The sequence below is a fragment of the Ambystoma mexicanum genome, chromosome 4q, assembly GCF_040938575.1.
Source record: "Ambystoma mexicanum isolate Mex_15411 chromosome 4q, UKY_AmexF1_1, whole genome shotgun sequence".
In the NCBI taxonomy this organism is placed as follows: domain Eukaryota; kingdom Metazoa; phylum Chordata; class Amphibia; order Caudata; family Ambystomatidae; genus Ambystoma; species Ambystoma mexicanum.
The window spans coordinates 93057877-93074032 of NC_090928.1; positions in this window are offsets into that span (position 1 = coordinate 93057877).

Below are 16156 nucleotides of genomic sequence, written 5' to 3' on the forward strand. Positions count from 1 at the left end.
CCAATTCCATTTTAATTTTGAGACAATTGATTTGACTTTTGCAGGAACTGTTGTATGTTTAGTTAGCACACTAATTGTTCTTAAATCCTTTGAACACAATATAATATACTCTTTTGTGTATGGAATATGAGCTACATTGTTAGATACATCCATGTGCGAAATAAGCCATTTAATGTTCGTATTTGGAAGAAAGCTACATAGCTTATTCCACGTGTGAACATTTTTTTGCTAAATCCATTAATGATGTTTGTAAACCTAGCCCTTGAGATGTATGTTTTGTTACTGTATAAACGGCGGTTGTGGACATTGTTAGTTGAAAATGGAGTGTCATCTTTTCAATTTCTTTTACTTCTTTATTGTTATTAAACTTTAGTACAATAAATTCAATAAATAGGTTACTGGCATGGTTTTCAAAAAAGTATGTAGCCCATAGCTATATTAAGTAAGCCTTCTTCCATATGCACATTTCTTTTTGAAATATATTTTGCATTTACACAAACATTTAAACAACTATCAATCCTGGCTGTTCTGGAACAGAATGTTTTTACTCTTGTTATCATTGTTTGTCATTGTTATGCATCTTATTACTTCATCCACACGGTTCAACTTTGTCTACTGCTTTTCTGTTTTTCTCTACATGTCATTTCACAGTTAAATGTATCAACTTCGACTAAGGAGGACATAAGACATACCTGTTTTTCCTTCTTTTACTAATGCCCTATATAATTCTTTGCAGCAACTTTATTACCACACAACAATTGAATAAGTCTTGTTTGTAGTATTGTAATTGGGTTTGGGATAATTTTTCCAATTTGTATTGCTTTAAGTATTTTGTTGTATTCAACATCTTCATTTTGTGTCATGTTTTTGGTTAATACAAAGTTTGAGAAACAACTTCATAAATATTTATCACTTATACTTCTGATTGTTTTAACACTATCATTTTCATTTTTTTTTTAAAACAGGTGCTCTATTTACTTGTCAAAACTGTAACATGTCACCAAATAAAATAATATATTTCCCACCAAAAATATCATTATCATAACATTTCAACATTTCTTGCTTTTGACAAAAGATACATTCAAGCAGAATGTTTGCAACCACACCGACTTATTAATACTTTCATGGCTTTATAAAATGTTAGCAACTTCTTGTGCAGATTTAGCATGACATATTTCACATTGCATTGTTTAAATAATGGTCTGCTGGTAACATTAATCGTGTATGTAGTGTTATACCACCAATATTATAAGTACCTAGACCAGCAGGAGATGCTCTACCCATGCTAATCGAATATTAAATGGACCTTGTAAAAATGTTGACATAACTTTAATAAAACATCTTTTTCTGGTCCTTGTATCCCCATTAATATATAAGAGTGTAGTTTTAAAGTTGATACGTTCATGAAGTTGAATTGCATGTAATTGTTTGAGGTCAATATAAATAACAAATTCCTTAAATACTTATTTTTGTTGGAAATTTAATTTCACAACCAGTTGTTCTAAAGTAACTCTGTGTTGGTTATCTTGTTGCATTTTAGCAAGTACATCCTGCATTGCTAATTATGCTTCATGTCTTTGTAGTCAATGTCCAAGATCATCCATTACATTAGAATCTGCATTTGATGCTGGTTCTTGAGTATATTGGGTATATTTTGCTAGTTCTGTTTCACGCATTTCATTGTAATTTTGAAAAGTGGGGTATTGCATGTTGTCCTTGTGATGTGTAGATGAATCTTCTACACTATTCAAATTCCCTTGTAATTCATTTTCATTACACCAGAGTAAAACAAGCTCTAGGGAACTACAGTAATAGAGATCCTCTTTTTCAGCTGATGTTTAGTGTTAGTTTTGATGATTAACTCAAATAGGATTGACATGTTTTACTAAGCAAACATCATTAGTTTCACTTTTAAAGTGTCAAATTTCAATGTTTTCTTCTACATCTTCGTGATAATTTTAATACGTATAATGACATTATGTAGGTGTATCAATTAATGTATTTATATGTCCTTTTTCCTTTTAGGGTTTTGTGTAAGCTTGATTTAGAGCAACCAGAATCACAATAAAAAAAATGAAACATAATAATAATTCTAATATTGCAAAATTTCATATAAACACATGTCTTCTGAATGGTCTGATCTTTCTGGAAAGTGGTTACAAGGCATGTTTTGCACTATGTCCTCACTGTCTGAATTATTAATACTGATGAGGTTTCTGTGTTATGGTATAGGTTTACAACTATATGTCTGCTTTCTGTGTATGCAAGTATGGGAGCAGTGTGGCCACATGATGGCTACACTGCTCCCACAAAGGGGTGTTTCCATTAAAATCTAACAGCTGCTTCGTATGTGCCACATTCACAATGAGAAAGAGTTTTAACGCCTAACCTAATCAAACATGCAAATCGTGACTTCTCATTTGTCATTCCTTCCCAAGGATCTTGAAGGTGACATTTTTCAGCTTTAGTGATTCATGAAATATCTTCTCCAAATTGTGGAGCACCTGCAACTCACTAAGCATATGAGGCGCTCCTTAAAGTTGGTATTCTTTTCTCCAAATGCAATGTGTTACTTTGCCTAACAGTGGAGATTGTGAGTTTAAAATGAAGTTTAACATGGTAAGAAAACTATGATGGAAATGTCTAATAACATAAACTGGATCAAGAGCACAAATGTTCATTAGTTCTTCACATGCATATTCAGCATATTTTACAACTTAAACTTTGGTGGTCCAAGTTTATGGAACATGCAATTGAATTCTGAAAAATGTCTCCACCAGTACTCTCTTGTTCCTCACAGATTTGCTAACATGTTTGTAGTGCTTCTTTATCAAACTTGATCTTTAGCTTCGCCATTATGACTCAGTGTAGATGCTGTCATGTTACAGCAATGCTTTCCTGTATTAAATGTAAGTGCAACTCTGCAACATAAAGTGGATAATTGACTTTCATACAGCAAATGAAACATATATTTATGTTTAAGTCTAAATCTAATATCGGTAGAATACATTCGACTTGTTCTACATTGAGAGGCCAATATTTGTACTGATATATCATTAAATGTTCCTCATGCCTTTCCTGTTCATAACAATTGACTAAATCATCTTTCTTCTAATTAGTTATCCCATACATTTGGTAACATACCCTTTGAATGTTTCACCTATAAAATGCCAAGGGTGGATTGTGTATTCTGCATACATGTTTTCTGTATTTACTAGGTGAAAATATATTCAAATTGTGCTTCTTTTTCATTTATATCTTCAAGTTTTAAATCATATATTGTTCAATATTTACATTTTCACAATGCTTATTGTTAGCTTTTAACCATATAGAATATTGATGCCCAGCAAAGCATTTGTTAATTCATGTATTGTTCCTGACTGTGTTTGTAACTGTACAATTGTTTGGAAAGGACATATTATTTGGCTAATTACATTTTCATTTAAGTCTTGCAATATTTTTAGAATTGGTAGTGGTTTCATATTATTTAAAGTTGAACTCATTCGCAGTTTATTTTTATCTAAATATTGACAATATAAACACATTTTTGAATTGTTTTTGTGCATGCCACATTTTATTGTTTATGTCAGTTCTCTTTTAGTTGACATTAACACTTTCAACTAACATTTTGTAGTGTTTACATTGGCAACATTAAGATACATTTAAAGGATTTTTGTAAATTTCAGAGTTATTTGCATTTGTTTGTTGTATTTTGAAAGGGTTTGCATTTGTTATGTTTAATAATAATAATAATAATAATTATTATTATTATTTTTATTATTGTTGTTTGTGGTGGTGTACGTTCTAAATTGTTATCTTTATTTGTGACTGAATGTTCTATTCAAAAGTATCAGTATTGTATATTTTTGCAAAAGTCTAAAACATTTTGCAAAGTTTGCATACTTTTCTTTTAACTGTAAAAGTAATTCTGCTGGTTGTTTGGCTTTGTAGATTTATCAAACCCAAATTGCCTGAGTTGTGTGTTTTGCAAAAAACATTAAAAATTCATAAAGGCTAGTCAATATCGACAGAGCTCTTTTAGTACCCTTGCATACCACACTGTGTCCAACCGTGTCAATGACACAAGAGTGCAAAGGAAGTGAAAATGCGAGGAAGATGAACAAGCGGAATATGTATAAAAGCTCATCATATTGGGATACAGAGGAGTGCCAAGGGATGTATCATGGGAAGTAACAGACAAAGGAACAGTCATACCCACCAAATTGCAAACATACCCTAATTCAGAAACCCAAAAGTGCCTTTGTGTAAACTGGAAAACAACCTCAACTTTGCACCTAGTTAGAACAGGGGCAAAGGACAAAAGCGGCATGCAAACACAGGCAATGTTTCCCACAATGCCGGATCCAATGCTGGTATCAGTTGCACTTGCATACCATGCCAGGAGGAGAATGTGCAGGGCCAGGGTCCTCCATATCATGAAAACCATTTTGGTAAGCCTGATTTACAGAAGATACAAGTTTCCACCACACGTTATATTGGTCATGGTGAAGGAGTGGAAACCAACTTTAACATCCCACACCTTGCCTTCACATGCATTTCTCTCCAATGTAAAAATGCTAGCCACACTGCATTTCTTTGCCATCGGTTCGTTGCAGCATACCACAGCTATCACAGTGGGAATATCACAAGCCACACAATCCTGATGCTTACATCAGGTGCTGCAATGCATCATGGCTCATCTGCACACACACATATAGTAATGTCCCATACCAGAGAGCCAAGGCAGAGAGTAGCACAGAACTTCTATGCCATTACACACGGCATACTGTTCTTGGAGCGATCAACTGCATGCATGTAGCCCTGCAAATCCCCAGACTAATTAAACACCTATATGTTCAAGTAATCTGTGACCCCAAAAGGCTCATCATGCATGTTAACGAAAATGACCTTGGCTTGACACAAGACAGCTTTATCCTGCACCAGTCACCCCACCATCAGGCTCTCGCGCCTGGAGTTTTGGTGACAAGTGGCTGCTTGGTAAGTATGACTAATGTGATACGCACCTCAAAATACAACAAAAAGCACATGATAGCAATGTACTTTCCACACAAATGAAAACCCCTGCAATGTTGCATATCTATTCCTTTACAGGGGACAGTACAAACCCCTCTTGTCACCATTCCTACTCACCCCAATCCAGAATCCCTTAATGCCTGCAGCTACAATGCTGCAAACATCGCAACCAGAGGAATAGCGGAACACACCTTTGCTGTGCTGAAATCACGACCTGTTACCTTTGTAAATTGGGTGGCATTTTGCTGTATATACCACCAACTGTGTGTAAAAAAATACTGGACTGTTGCATCTCCCACAATATCGTAGTCAGCGGGTCCTACAAGTGGAAGTGCAGGACAATTTGCATCCCAATTAATTTGATGCACTCATGCCTCAAGTGTGGCAAAGGGCACAGGGATAGGCTGCATGGAACCATGTGGTACGTACATTCTTCACAGCAACCCCACCCCACCCCATCATGTGACAAGACACAAACTCTCCTCCCTAACAGAGCTCAATGATGTGAGAGGCCAATGCTTGTGTGGGCAACAAAACACAGACATGGTGTAGTTGGCTCACCATACACACCACAAACATACATCAAGAAACATATAACAACCATACCACATGCATGCATCCATCAATCACAAACAATTACAAACACCACCACTGCAACTAGGCCGTGACCACAGCATCCAATGTGCCACCAGTATGCATAAATTGTATGCAGACATCTGAAGCAGACCGATGCTAACACACCTCAAACTGGAACCATCACTAGAAGAGCACAGTCAACAATGCGCCATAGCCCCCAGGTATAAATAACCAATTACATTACATTGCAAGGTGATTGGCAAAGAAAAAGCAAGACCACAAATACTCTTGATAACTCTATTGAAGCACAACTGTGGGGGGCCAGTAAACCTGACAGATGTTTTACATTCAAATGATGTCAATCCCTATATTTGGATTGACACCAGATGCAATGCAACAGGACATGTGGCCTACTGTAAGCCACTGCCAAAACAGCGTAATGCATATGGAGTGGAACACAAAATGTACAAGGAAATGCACAACACGTTCCAGACTCCACAAAAAACATACACAACTTGAATAGACAGACACATCCTAATACAAACATTGGAGAGTCAACTAAATAGAGCAACAAAGCCCAACACAGACAAATAGTACACAGACATTGATACAACCTAACACCATCCCACAACATTAAACACATGGTCAGGCCCAACCATGCATGCCAAGGACACAAAGCAGGCCATCACTTGTGCATCCAACTGAACATGCCAAAGCAAGTATCAGAATGTCCCCTTACACCTCCTCACAATTTCACAGGCCCTCATCACCAGAGTGCTGCCTAGCAACACAACTCACCTCACACGGTGCCAATGTCTGAGCCTCCAATCCTACAGAATTACGGGAGAGACACGCCAGGGAAATATAAACAATTGCAAACATGCCCTGGTGCATGTTGTCCCTGAGTGCGTGCTGCACCTCCTGGAATGGCCCTGGATGACATGTAGCACTTCCCACTGCATCTGGGTGATGATCTCAGACAACTCACCCAGGAGTCACTGTAGTCTGCTGCATGCATTGAGCATCTCCACCATCCAGTCCACCTGTTTCCCATCACAGAGACTCCTACCTGTATGGGGCCAATGCAGCCAGGAAGACATAGGCCTCTGATGTCTCAAAGTGGAGCCAGACGCAAGACATGGCCATGAGCGTGGCCTACTTGGGCCTGACAATCCTGAGAACCCTACAGATGCTTAAACCAATGGGCAGGACAGGATCCTTCTCCAACACCAACTGCAGCTGCAGGTGGCACGGTCACAGCTTTACCGAGCAGCCTCAGCAGGCATTGGTACCCATGAAAGGAGCTGTTGAAGTGAGGGGCTGTATTCCAAACAGCTGCAGACCCACTGGAGTCAGGCACATTTACCTTTTGACTTACGTCCAAACAAGTGGTCTCGCTACACTCAACAGACGTAGATACAACTTGCAGGGACTTATTAGCTAATGATGATGTGCCCAGAGGGTATGGTACCATCATGGGCATGTACTCCTGCTTCTCCAGGATTGCCAGCTCTGGACCATGCAATAGATCCTTGAAGATTTCACAAATGGCACTGTGAATATCCTAAAACAACAAAGAGTCATCAGGCCTGCTGACGACTGCCGGCAAGTGCTGTGGATTCTCCCCACAAACTGCCTGGTGGCCTGTGTTGGTTGATGAACATTCCTCCTTCTTCTCTGTTATTAATTCCTCATCTGTAAATGATCACAGAACAGATGTAAGGCAAAGATCCACAGATGAACACAGATCGCAGTGAGACATCACTGTACCACATAAAACCTGCACATGACACACAGCACAAGGCTACTGTACCTCTCAATACTTCACATATAACAACCCCACAGAAAACATCTCATATATGAACACACACCAAACAAGCTTAATGCCTTGTGCCATCAAGTGCAAGGTTCTATTCTGGATCATATTTGTGACACATTGTGGCAGCAAGAACAATGGTACTGCCTTCAGTATAATCCACAGTCAATGAAATCTCGCAATGCACTCCAACAAATGTCACAACATGCATGCCATAATACAATATCTGCACATTGGGCAAGTGCACATCCGACAATCATACACCCATGGCATACATGACCTTTCAATTGCAAGCACTCATTAATCTCTGTGAATGGCCATGGTGGAGAAAAGATACAGTTAAATATGGTCCACTCTGTAAGCCCCAGACATGAGTGACATGGTGTCAACTCTCTACCCATCAACTGCCACGAAAAACATTGCCATAACCATTTGTATGTACATAAGACATGGTCTTATGTACATACAAATATTTTTCTCATAGAACACATGCAGCCATTAACTCACCAGATGGAGGCACATAGATGTCAGTCCCTACCACGCTAATTACCTGCTCAGTGGAGATCATACCACTGAACTCCTTTTCCAGTGGCATCAGGACATCTATGTCGAGGCCTCGACCGGTGGACCCGAGCAGACCTCTCACTCCTCCCCAATTTCTCCTTGGTTCAGTGACTCAGATCATTCATGTACTTCTCCACCTCCTTGGCCATTTGATCATCCACTCAACATGCAATTATCTGATCTGTCACCTGCTGCCTAAGGTCAGCATATTGTGTCACTGAATGTGTACTGTCAGCTCAAGCATAGAGCTTGATCATATATCACTCTACGATGTCGGTCGGGATCACAAGCTCCTTGTCAGCAAACCTATTCTTCCTAGGTGGCTTTTTCTACATCTCAGTCTGTCCCATCTCACACATGGGGAATTGAGTGCCCTAAATCCAGATCAATTAAAACAATTCTGGGAGGGGGACGTCTGTGTATGTGTTTTACCTTTGGTGGGAATGCTTGGGTGTCTCTGCCTAGACTTCAATCTGTCTGTGAAGGCAGGTTGCAGGGGAGATATTAACACTCCCCCGTCCATTGTCTGCCAGAGTGCCTGAATGCAACTAGTTTCCGCTGGGCGTTAGCTGTCCTGATTGGACAGCCACCTGCCCCATTCTGTAAACTGCTGGTAGAGTTTGCAGAGTAGTGTATGGGAAATGCAAATAAAAGGTGAGGTTCCTGAGGAAGAAGGCAAGTGGACCACTGGAACAGAAGATCTGAAGCTGAAGACAACCAGAGACACCTGCAGACCCTTCCAGCAACTGTGAAGAGACCACTGCTGTCTTGACCCTGTATTCTTATCGACAGAGGAGCTCCAAAGAAGATGACTCCTTCCCTTTGGCTAGTGGACCATCCAGCTTTAAGATGAACTACAGATTGAGCCATCCCCTGAGGTGCTGGGACCTTCCAGGGCTGCATGTCATGATTTCCAGAGGACCTACGACCCATTTGCAGAGAAACGGCTTTGCGAGGACGAATCCACCAATAACTTTGGTGAGCTCAAGTTGGACTGCCAGAGTCATGATACCACTCATCCATGTCCCCTCACCAGAGTGCAGGACTGAAGAACTAAAGAAGATCAATCGAGCAATAACTGTCCTTTGTTGCAGCTGATAAAAAGGTGCCAATAACGCAGACCAATGTGGGAGACAAAGGAAATCTGTGCTGAGGGTCTTTTCCCCAGACTTATATTAAGAGTTGGGGACCTGTAGACCAAGGAATAGTTTTATAGAGTCCTACCTCAAGTGGACTTTGGGAAAATTCCCTGAGCAGCCCATAACTCACAGATGCTATCTTGCACTGTGCATGCTGCTGCTCCATACAACTCTGCTGTCATGCTTTTTTTTCTGCTCTGATGTCTCCACCCAAATACACCTTTCCCTATTGCATGATTAAACCATTCATAAGACTGTGCCACCACTGATGGTGGCTGCATTGCAGATACACACTGCTCTCCATTATGCTGTGTTTGCTGGTCATCAGTAGGCAGGCCAGGCTCACTGGGAGGTGGTCATGCTCTTCACCCAGCTAGCGGGAGTGCTTGCCAGCAGTGGTTTATTTGGGCTGGCAACATGAATGCACCTCTGCTTCACCTCTGTGCCCGAGACAAGTGCACCCTCCCTGGTTGATATCAGATGAGCTCCTAAGTGCGCTGGCCAGTCCTCCACACCATTGGGTGTGCCATTTTTCCTGTTTGAGCTGAGCATTGTATGGAGGCACACGAGACTACATCTGTTGAGGCATTGATGGGTACCCTCACAGACTGGAAATCTAGGGAACTGATAGGATATTTCCCTGCAGAAACCGGAGGGCACGCTGTGGTTGACATGCAGTCAATAGAGGACAGTACCAGGATGAGTTCCCTCTCCCCAGCAAATCATCTTTGCAGGGGGGGGGCAGTACCAGAGACAGACTGTCAGCCAGCAAGGTTTGCTGCATTTGAGTAGGGTGGCTATAAGGAGGCAGGCAGTCAGGGAGGCACAGTAGGGCATGTGTCCATGGTTCTTGGTATTATGCACATCTTCTTTTCACAGTTGCATGGTGACTTTGTTTAGTAATGGATGAAGTTCTGTATGCCTGTAATGTGGTGATAGCTCTCCACGCTTTGCTGTCCATTTTCCATATGGCCCAGATGGGATGCTTGCCATGAATGCAGCAGCACCAGTGTCTAGCCATGTCATTGAGAAGGATCATTCCCATGCCACAGCACAGCACGCCTTACACATACGTTTGTTGTAGGAATACCATGTGCTTTTTCACCAGCTGAGGTGCACCTTGTGGGTGTGTCTCTGTCACATAGCAAAAATGGCCATCAAACACTATGACGTAGTGTGTACTGCGTGTGTACACTTGATATGTTCCTGGCATTTACGAATTGGAACCATTCTTAATTGATGTACACCGTGTAACTGCCACATGTATCAGCATGTGTCTTATTTAGGGTTTTCACAAATACACATGTCCGTGTAACCCAGATTTCATATTGTTAAAGTGGCCCACACATTGTACTGTCCTTCCACCTCCCATGTTAATGTGTTTGCTGTTCATGTGTGGTCATGCTTTCGCTGGTAAATTGGGGTTAGACTCCACATGATTCACATGGCCATGGACATAAGGGTCTATCAGTGATCACGACCTTTCCATGCAGTGCGGCACCCATCATTTGTAGGATATTCATGTGTGATGCCCACAGTCGGGATAAATGGCTTTGTCTCATCCTTTGGATTATAAGGTGGATGTCCAAGGGTATTAGCACAATTGACCTAAAAACATTTGACCTAAAACATTTGATCAAATTGTTTTGACCTTTTTTGTTGATCAAATTTAATTAAACATATATATATGGTGTGGGTAAGGCTATAGATTAGGTTGAGGAGAGGTGGGGGTGGAGGGATGCGGGGGGGTCACCCCCCACATTTTAGACAGAAAAAAGGTCAAATAAATTCGATCAAATGTGATTAGGTCAAATGTTTTAGGTCAAATAGAGCCAAACCTGTCCAAGCAATCATTTCTATAGCGTTAGCCTTACATTTGTGGTCATCTAGCATTGAGGGCAGCCCTTCAGGGTCTTGTTTGTACCTCAACATGCATTACTTTGTGTAGGTGTTGCCTCATGTGATGCTGACCTGCTGGTGATGAGTAATCACTCAGCCTCAACTCCACCTTTAGGTGAGGTCACCCATACAATCCTGAATAGCAAGCAAGCAAATACATGTTTCTGGTTGTCGTAATGGAAGGCTTGTAAGAAGCAAATATATAATTATGAAGATGAGTTCCCTCCTCCTAAACTATGCCGGTGCAAGATTATATGGGTAAACAGGAAATGCAACCGTAATTAGAAAATGGATACATTTTTGCACAATGTTGCTTTCATGCAGTTCATAGTATCTTCTCTACTTGCATTCTTCCAGCATAAACCTCTGCATTTGAGACCAGTATGAATCGTTTCATAGATTCTGACCTTCAGGACAAGCAGCTGTAACATAGCAAAGTCAGGAAAATGTAATACTTTAGAGGATGTCTTTGGAAACAATGGGACTGTACCCGAAAGCATTTTACAATGGGTACAACCCATTTAAAATACTTTGACAATCTGGACCAATATATGCTGGAAACTCCATCCATTCTTCGTTTGCTTTTCCAAACATCTTTATTAACATTTGACTGATACAAATGAAAAATACATTCCCAGCAGAACTGTGAATACCATGTTTTCCCCTGCATTATGGAACTTCCTTTCTTTGTTTTTTTCATTTATTTGTCTTTATTTTCGGCAAAAACGCCATCAAAGATTAGAAACACAAGTTAAAATGAATGCCAGCAAGTTAAAAACAGATACAAAAAACAATTGCATCGCCATGGAACCACATACAACTATCAACCCCCACTCCCTTGAGACAAAACAAAGGATTAAACTTGCTTATCAATAAACTTCTTCTTTTTAAAGCAGAAGATAAGAAAACAGAAACGGCCAACACAGGTGGGTAAGAAGGGTAACCTTTAAGTACTACAAGGGCCAACTCAGTAGACGATATTTTGTGACGTATCCATAAAGGCCTAAGCCACTGCCGCCTTAACACACGATAAAATGGGCAAAAAAATAAAAGATGCACTTCATTTCCAGTTCCATCCAGACAGTGCGGGCAAACAGTTGAAGTACTACCTTTGCTCCATTTGGCAGTAAAATACGCCAGTGGTAGAATACCTAGCCAAAACTTAGCTTACAAACTTTTGAGTTTGGGGGTAAGCTGAAAATCTAAATAAACTTCCACACCCCAATCCTTTCTTAGCTGCAAATAAACCACTGACTTTTTCCCTGCCAAACAGCTGTCGATCATCTTACTCCAAGCTCAATCCATAAAACATTTCTTTAGATAACCTTTGTATCCCGCCAAAAACTTCTGGGGGTTTTTCCATAGGTCTGCAAGCGCAATACTGGTTAATGTATTTCTAACATGTAGAAACTATGAAAGTAGCCTTCCACCAGGTGTGTGAAGAGCCTCTAATAGACCTTCCGGATATAACAAAGGGGCTTCGGTGTTCCAAGGACGAAGCCAGTAAAGAGCAGGCTGAAGTATAATGACATATTTAACTATTATAATGCCAAACTCACACGCCGCTGGAATAGAAGGGGCAATTAATGAAAGGCTCAGAAGAGTTTTCAAACATCTATTCTCGGCAGTCTGGATGGAGGCACAATCACCATAACCCCATAGTTTGGCTCCATATGAAACTGCAGATATTTTTTGGGCCTGATAGATCTTAAGGGGAATTGAAAGTAACTCTCCATTCAAGCGATCACAAGGCTCCATATCAACCACATTGGCGCAGAGGACTCAATGAGCTTTTTTCAACCTGACTAAACCATTTCATTTCATTAGAGAACATCAGCCCCAAGTAGCTAAAACACTCCACAGACTCCATCAACCGAGCGTTCAAATGCAACCTCATCCCCCTACCGGCCTTACGCTCAACCTGATGACACTGCATTGTTTTAGTTTTAGAATAGTTAATCCGCAAGTTCCAAGGGCCAAGTGCATTTGCTAACCAAGACCATTGAGACCATCCGGCATGATGTTTTTCTTGGTGTAATATGGCCACAGTCATCAATAATGTCTCCCCATCATTGGTGCTTTCTGTATAGGATTTATTTTGCTCCTACAGTGGACCAATACTGCTGTTACAGGGCAATATGGCGTCCTGGCCCATTCCATTTTGCAGTACCGTTGTTCGAATAGACACTTTTTCCTGTGTGGTTAGCAAAAAAGGACAAAGTAGAATCATTGGCTACTCTGTGTTACAATAGGGTCATCTGAAGATCTTAGCATTGTCTAATGCAACACCTATCCCTAGCAGTGTGCCTCTGATCCTATCAATGGAATATTCACAACCTGGTTCCTTCCTTCTTATCAGTGAGCATGGTCATCAAGGCTGAAAGACCATACACCATGTGAAAACTTCCTTACCAATTCATGGATAACCAGAAAAAGGCTCTGGCACCACAGATTGAATAACTTCTGTGGTAGGTTATATACCCGCAAATAGATGAAGCTCAACGGAAATGGTTACATTCTTCAATACTACCGGTTGATAGCTATTATTTGCGATGTATCGTACCCATGGACATAGAAGAGTTATTGGCGTAGCAGAGAAGGCCAGTAGTAGGACTGGATAATAATACAGCTGCACGTTTCTCCAGAAGGAAACAGACTGGAATTATCTGGGTGACTTGACAATCCTAGAAGGGAGTCATCATCAAAACAGGGCTCAGTATGTACTGATCTACATACCAGTGAAACCTCCCTGGAAATCACCACTTAGTTCAAAGGTACAAGAGCTACATGAAAACTTGAAGTCACATCATGGGGGAGGAGAGCACAGATCCACCAAAAAGCAGTGTTCTGAATGGATACGTATTTGAATGTTGCATCCTGAAAAAGTAATTTGGCTAGCATGGGCGAGCCCTGACTGCATCCACAAAAGGATCCTGAGCTGGGATTCTGCTGGGCTCCCCTTTCAGCCCTACGGGCAACAACACACACAGGCAACACTTCACTCAATGGAGCTGTATGGTATAAGAGCTGCCTGCAGCGGTGGGCAATTCTGAATAATAAAAAAGGAGAGGCTGGTGCACCAAGTGGAATAATAGTAGTGTACCTGTCCCTTCAAGCCCCAGTGCCCACAGTTAGGCCACACACCCTCGTTCGAGCCTACCCTTGATTTCCTATACAACTTAAAGCACTATGTACTGACCATGTATGTCCATGCACTTGGATCATTGTGAGTGTTTGACTCTGAATGTCCAAGTACATAATCAATTGGCATGATTTGTCCTGAAATGGGCAGGTAATCACAACGTGGGTTATTTGGACGTATTTGTGGGTGTACGTATGTGTTTACAGATGTGTGTCTGTGGGTGGCCTGAGTGAGTAGGGCCGTAGCATGTTTGGGGGTTGGGGGGACTGGGAGACAGCAGTGTGTGTGTGTGCATGAGGCATTGTGTGGTGGGCTTTGGTGTGCATGTATGTGGGACGTGTGTGTGGGGGAGTATCAATGTGGGGTAGTGACAGTGTGTGTGGGGCAGTATTACTTGGGGGCATGGTGGTGTTGTGGGTGTGTGAGTGGCCAGGCACAGTGGTTGTAGGGGCAGTGTGTGTGTGTGTGTGTGTTTGTGTGTGTATCTGTGTGCATAGGGCAGTATGAGGGGTTGCAATGTGCGTCTGTGGCTAGGATGTAATGGTGTAATCTGGGGGGCAGTATGTGCATGTGGCATTTAATAGTGTCTGTGTGTGTGGGGCCACAGTGGGCCATTCTGCTTATTTGTGGGGTTCGTGTTTGTGTGTGGTTTTGTGTGACAAAGGCAGTGTTGGTGCCCCACATCACAAGGCATCTCTCCTATATCCTCTATTGACATTGCAATATATTTTTCTTTATAGGTGGCTAGCAGCACATAAATGTGAAGCAATTAAAATTGTTGACAGCAACCACTTCGGAAGGAAGTAATGCTCCGATTCATTCCTGGTCATCTACATCAGTCTGGCTCCTACTATTCCTTGTCACTGTAGTTGCTATATGAAGGGCGAGTTGTCTTCCGTTGGAGCTCCTTCCCATGAAATTCTTATATATACTGGTATTTTATTGTAGCCCTCCCACATGTGACTTGGTATGCACCACCTGAACTGAAGATTGTATCAATGGGAAGGGAGTGGAGGATGTCAGTGTTGTGACAAGGATAAGTAGGACTATGAGTAACGAAGATTAACGGTATTTAGTTAGAGAATTGCCTCAATGGCCCTCACCTCGTCACAGTGCTTACTTTTTGGACTATGTTAAATAAACAAATATCTGACCACCACATACTTGAACCAAAAAGGAATGACCTAAACCCGCACAGCAGGAGCGGTGGCCAACCTATGGAGAGTCACGTGCAATCCACCCAAGGGGAGAAAGGGATTATCAAGGACATCCATTAAAGAATTTCACCAGGGAGGGTCAAGAAATCCAGGTTGTACGGAAATACACATATCCAGACTGATGAAGAGGACCTTTTCACGGAAGATGAGAGCTCTTGCCCTGGACAGTCAAAGGCAGTAAGCACTAGGGAATCACAGAAGTCCCAGGCTAATGACTAGGGAAGTAGGCCTCTAGAGGAAAACATCTCAGTGAAGGAGCTGGAGGACGACACTGAGAAAGACTGGGCCACAGCATTCCCTACAGCATTAAAGGGAAACAACCACAACTCTATCCCGACAGCCAGATGATCAGGAATAGACTTCCAGAAAGATCCACTATCTGACATCAACCCACTTACTACTAGCCTGTAGTACTCCAAGCAATGGGCTGGCCATTTAGTGGAAAAGGGGAACCTAAAGAACTTCAAAAAGGCTGTCATGGCCCCAGGGTACCAAAAACAAAAAATGCTGTGACTCATTAGAGCCTGACCGCCACATAGGAAACAATGTTAATCAAAGAGAGCAACACCCCATGAATTAGGGATCCCTGCGGGTGACCTTGCACCCAGTTGCTGATGTTTCGATAATAATCAACAAGTAGTCCAGCCCTCCAGCCTGAGGCCCCGTGAGACATTCTTAGGTGGTGAGAGGATGCAGACACTAAAAGCCAAAACAAACAGTTGTCAAAAATGCTCTGATTCAGATCTCCATGCACAAATCCCAACAGGCC